General features: G+C 37.5%; 1 long non-coding RNA gene across 3 annotated transcripts; it reads right to left on the bottom strand.

Annotated features, from left to right (window-relative positions):
* Nucleotides 1-470: 470 nt before the first annotated feature.
* Nucleotides 471-3983, bottom strand: LOC129777497 (uncharacterized). Of its 3 annotated transcripts, none has more exons than XR_008743250.1 (6): nucleotides 3933-3983; nucleotides 3804-3862; nucleotides 3130-3743; nucleotides 2215-3071; nucleotides 1932-2146; nucleotides 471-1629 (listed from the first exon to the last, which is right to left on the bottom strand). It is a non-coding gene; the product is annotated as an uncharacterized LOC129777497 (long non-coding RNA). The 3 variants fall into 3 exon arrangements; XR_008743251.1 differs by lacking the exon at nucleotides 3933-3983 and having other exon boundaries at nucleotides 473-1629; nucleotides 2215-2863; nucleotides 2933-3071; nucleotides 3804-3921; XR_008743249.1 differs by lacking the exon at nucleotides 3933-3983 and having other exon boundaries at nucleotides 3804-3921.
* Nucleotides 3984-6000: the final 2017 nt, after the last annotated feature.

Here is a 6000-nt window from a genome sequence, read left to right as displayed (position 1 = left end):
TGTATCTGAAAATAATCTGATATTATAATGATGAGTTTTGGTAGAAGTACTAGGATTTTTTTTGGTAAACGGTAAATTCAACGGGGTCGATTGGAAGATCAATCAATGAACAGTTCGGCGATTGGAGTCTTGAACTTGCGTTTAGTAAGAAAACGTGAATGTTTGAAGGTATTGATAACAAAAAACAAATTTTGGGCAGAACGAAGTTTGCCGGGTCAGCTAGTAAAAAATAAAATTGCTGACAAAAGTAACACCTACTAATGTACGCTAGCAGGAATAAGCAATTTTTAGGTAGGAAATTCGGTTGATAGTAATTCAAAGAATACGATAAAATTTACTTATGAAGTTTTATGTATCGTAGAAGACACTTACTTTCTGCCATTCTGAACCAATACACATTGATGGTCTCAGTGCATTAAGCTCCTCACTGAATTCCTCCCACTTTTCCTTAACCGGGATTCTATTTGAACTGCCTCCACAAATACCTCGAGCAATGTTTACATTCGCTTTCATTGGTTCAACGAGTCGTTCAAACTGGTGGTGATTTGTCTGTCCACTCATTTTCACCCACTGAAATATGCGCTGGAAGTGAGTTCTGCATTGTAAATTATAACATGATGAATAATGCTGGATTGAACACTTACCCTTTATAGACTATTCTGGCTGCACAGTAAAACAAATACTGATTGAAACAAACGAACATGTGTTGAAAATTGCATATAATTACGCGTTTCTGAAATGTTTCCCAAAGGAAAATATCAGGGACGCAAACCAAAACAAAATAATTCTCTGAAGATATGCAACAAGTGAACCAAACAACTCGAAAAGTTCTGACACTTCCCACTCTACATTGTTGTGCCAGATCGGTCCCAACAAACGGTGCCGATATCGTGCCATTTTGCAATGATTTTATCGACCTACCCTTCGTATTCAATAACCAAGTCAAACCTCCCACTCTACTTTGTTGTGCCAAATTGGTCCCAGAAAATAATGTCGACATCGGGCCCTATTATAGAAATCGAATCGAGGATTCGATACAATCACTATCACTATCACACAGAGTAAAATCTGGAATTATAGAAATCGAGCAAAACTGCTCGATTCGTTAGCAAGCTCGAATGTCAGCGGTTGTGATAAAATATTTTGAAACAAGTTCGAAATGTTTCACGAAGCACTATAGAAAAGATGCCAAATCTTTTTTTGAGGCATCTGCTATGAAAATGTATTTCCAAAAGTGTTAATATGGTTATGTTTTGGAGTAAATTGATATTCCCTCAAAGAATAAAGCTTAATAAGCGTAAAGCACGCATGCATGTGTAATAGAAACGACAGCGTGGAACAAGTTGCTTTACAAAAAAATATAATTATCAGAAAATGAACTTATTCGTGCATTTTCATGACTGCAATCTATGGAATTCCGAAAAGAGTCACGCACGAATTTCACTTTTTCTTTAGCAAAACAAATTTTTGTTATTCATGTAATGCAACATGTAATTCTCTTTTAGCGTCGATTTCTTGTTGTAGCGGCGTCAATAGCTTTATTGTATTGGAGCCACCACCTGTTGCTCTAAATTCTCGCTTGTTGTGTGCTAGTGTTTTCTTTACGTTTCCCCTCATGTCAATCCAAACCTGTAATTTAAATAAAATCATTATTGTTTTGCAGGATAGCTTTAGCATATGGTATAGAAAGTTTGGAATCTTCTATAGGAGCATTGCGACCACTGCGACCATTAGTTTGATCTATTGTAGTGAAAGTGGTGTAGTTTGGCATAGTATAGCAATAAAAAAGAAAATTGCTCCCAAAAATAACGTACTAATGTATGCTAGTAGGGGTAAGCAATTTTTAGGTAGGAAATTCGGTTGAAAGAAATTCAAAGAGTATGATAAAGTTTATTTATGAAAGTTATGTGTATCGTAAAAGAAATACTTACTTTCTACCAACCAAGATGCATTGGTGGTCTCAGTGCATTAAGCTCCTCTCTGAATTCCTCTAACTTTTCTTACACCGGGATTATATTAGAACTGCCTCCTCAAAAACAACGAGCAATGTCTACATTCGCTTTCATTGGATCAACGAGCCGTTCAAACTGGTGGTGATTTGGTTTTATTTTCTTCCGCCACTTATCTTCAGCCACTGAAATATGCGCTGGAAGTAAATTCTGCATTGTAAATTATAACATGATTAATATAAATCATGCTGGACTGAACACTTACCTTGTATACACTATTCTGGCAGCACAGTAAAATAAATGCTGATCAAAACAAACGAACATGTGTTGCAAATTGCATATATTGAAGCGTTTCTGAAACGTTTCCCAAAGGAAAATATCAGGGACGCAAACCAAAACAAAATAATTCGCTGAAGATATGCAACAAGCGAACCAAACAACTCGAAAAGTTCTGACACTTGCATCGATAGCTATCACTTGCTCGGTGCTATCGAATTGCTCGATTTCTATAATAGTAATATAGAGCTAACGAGCAAAATTCTTATCGCCTCGATTTCTATAATAGGGCCCATCGGTACCGACATCGTACCATTTTGCAATGATTTTGTCGACCTATCCTTCGTGTTTGACAACCAAATACGGGCCAACACTGTGCCAATCGACCGAATGCGAAACTACTCGACCCTTATTATGACTATATTTATTTTCAAGTATGATCAAATAGAAAGTAAAATGTACAAATACATATAATTAAATTTATTTTTAAATTTAATTTCGTTACTATTTTGTTTGATTGTCTACCGATCATTCCCTACCGGAATAGCGTTCAGTATTACAATTCATCAGTTCCATAATATCAATCCGTGACATCCTCTGGTATTCTGCGTACTGTCGCGACGAATGAAGAAATCATTCTTGGGCAATATGAAAAATGTAACAATTATAATCGTTATCTCACGTTATCTCAAAATCACCTAACTTACGAAGACCGCTCGTCTATCTCGAAATATTTTTGCGAGTTTCACAATAATATAAACATCTTCGCATATTATTACACAAATAGCAATCATTTAGCGCGAATGGGCTGACAAAATGCTATCGCAATCATTCCAATTTTCAATACTGAAACAAAGCATAAATCGATTGAATATGTGACAACGATAGAAACCAATGCTCATACCTAACGGTCCTTGGTAATAGGTGAAAATTTAGACCTCCCATGAACAATATCCGGGGACTATGTCATGATGAAAGTCATAGTATATAGGATCCGTTTATACATCCACATAGCGATGCTGGTGGTGGTTACTTTTTGTGTTGAAACACGCCACTTCAGTCAAAAGCTGTTGTCATGTTCGCAGGAATTGACCTTGAATCATTTTTGATAACCTTCAATTGTTCTGGTTCCTACACGCTATCAGTATATCGTTGGATACGTTGGAACGGCATCGGTCTTATTTCTAACCGCACATCACGAGACGATATGATGCAGCACCGGAACGTTAGCATACAAGTTCATCACTGCAAAACTCTCCGCACGGTTCTCTTCATATCACTATAACCACGAATAACTTTACGGATATGCTCAGGATGCATATCATTTTTCCGAGCATCGACAAATAAATACTGCCGTTTTCGTCTGCAACTGTTGCATTTTCATTCATTTTTCTTCGAAATAAAATATCCGATTCGTGGGGGCCCATTCATGGAATAAGTCGAACAACTGCTTGCTGCTGTTGTGTTTTGCTCGCTGCATTATGTAGGTCTTCCAATCTGTGATGTTGTTCAGAAAAGCTGAAAAACACAAAATTCATCATGATTGATATTTAAATAAAACAACAAATCTTGTCGTACCTACGAAACTTGATTCTCGATCCATTCCATTCTCCGTTTTATTGTTTTGAACAAACTGTCTTTATCATGAAAGAAAGAGAAAAGACTCGATCAGTGATGCCGTTTCGCTCTGTACAAGTAATCGTGTACAATTATGGCTGAAACTATAGGCATTGCTGCCTATGGGTGGAAAGGCGGGGTAACATTCCGGCACTTTTGTAGCACTTTCCGTTGCTCGGTCCACATGGTGCTTATAACCGCTCGAAAAAATATGAAACTGGGCTGTGCCAATCTGGCACCACGTCGACCGATTGAAAAACTGCTCGAGCCACATTATAGCGGTATTTGTTTTCATAAAAGGTGAAACAAACATTTAAAAACACCGACGATGGAAATTATTTAATTTGTATACTATGTATACTATACTATGTAATAAACGAACCAATTTTTCCAACCCAGTTTCTTAAGTCTGGAATGAAGTTTTACACTAGCCGTATCAAATGTTTCTGCAGAAAGCATAATTATCGGACGGTAATGATAAAGGCTGGAAATGTTCTCTATGAATGGTGTAGCATATCATACATTGTTTCTTGGAAAAATTGGTTCGTTCATTACATAGTATAGTATACATAGTATACAAATTAAATAATTTCCATCGACGGTGTATCGATGGGAATTATTTAATTTGTATACTACAGGGTGGGCCATTTAAAGTGGAAGCATCTGGCAACCCCATAACTTTTGACAGATATGTCAGATTAACAAATGTCATACCGCGTTGGAAGCGTCATTTCAGTACAATTTTAACCATGGAACAATACACACCTAAACAACGCGCTGAAATTGTTCAGCTGTACATTCAAAATAACTTCTCAATTGTGTTAACTAAACGTGCGTGGAAAAATAAAGTTAAAACATCGCCTGGAGACAACACTATACGTCGATTATATGCCAAATTTATATCGTCTGGTAGTGTTGGTAATGCCAGTCATCTGTCCAGACAACGACCAAGACGTTTCGACGAGAATATTGATGCCGTTCGAGCCAGTGTTGCAGAGACTCCATCGACATCAGGTCGCCATCGTTCGCAAGAGTTAGGCATCGCTCGAACCACTCTCCGACGCATAATTCGTTTTGATTTGAAAATGTTTCCGTATAAAATTCAAATGGCTCAACAACTTAACCCATCTGACTTACCACGTCGACTTGATTTTGCGAAATGGACCATCAAAATAGCCAAAAATGAACGTGGCTTTTGGCAAAAAATCATAATGTCTGATGAGGCGCATTTCAACTTGAATGGAGAAGTGAATAAACAAAATTGTCGGTTTTATGCTACTGAAAACCCTCAATTCATCGAAACGCAACCTCTTTACGACCAAAAAGTTACTGTGTGGTGTGGCATTTATGCCGATAAAGTCATCGGCCCGTACTTCTTTGAAAACGAAAATGGAGCAACGGTAACCGTAAATGGGGAGCGTTATCGGACAATGATAACCGATTTTTTATTGCCATTTGTTCGTGAAAATGAATTGGACAATTACTGGTTCCAACAGGACGGCGCTACATGCCATACAGCGGCTGCCACGACCAAATTATTGCGCGAAATGTTCCCCGGAAGATTAATATCGATAAACGGCGATTATGACTGGCCACCGAGATCACCTGATTTGACGCCTCCTGACTTTTTTTTATGGGGATATTTAAAATCCAAGGTATACACTGGTAAACCAAGGACCCTGGCTGCGCTGAAAGACAATATCCGACAAGAAATTGCTGCCATATCGGCCGAAACATTGGGCAAAGTGATGGAAAATGCCGAAAAAAGGGCACATTTTGCGGTCAAGGCCAGAGGCGGTCATTTACGAGATATCATAATCAAAAAGTAGTTAGAACAAATCTCCTTGGACCAAAATAAATTAATTTAAAAAAAATAATTTAAAATTCCACTTCTTTACTTTGCTATTGCAAAAACAAATCCTTCCACTTTAAATGGCCCACCCTGTATGTAATGAACGAACCAATTTTTCCAACCCAGTTTCTTAAGTCTGAAATGAAGTTTTACTCTAGCCGTATCAAATGTTTCTGCAGAAAGCATAATTATCGGACGGTAATGATAAAGGCTGGAAATGTTCTCTATGAATGGTGTAGCATATCATACATTGTTTCTTGGAAAAATTGGTTCATTCATTACATAGTATAGTATACATAGTATACA

The sequence above is a fragment of the Toxorhynchites rutilus genome, chromosome 3 (assembly GCF_029784135.1).
Source record: "Toxorhynchites rutilus septentrionalis strain SRP chromosome 3, ASM2978413v1, whole genome shotgun sequence".
Classification (NCBI taxonomy): Eukaryota; Metazoa; Arthropoda; class Insecta; order Diptera; family Culicidae; genus Toxorhynchites; species Toxorhynchites rutilus.
The sequence above is the reverse complement of the archived record's forward strand: the minus strand, read 5'-3'. Positions and strand labels throughout refer to the sequence as shown.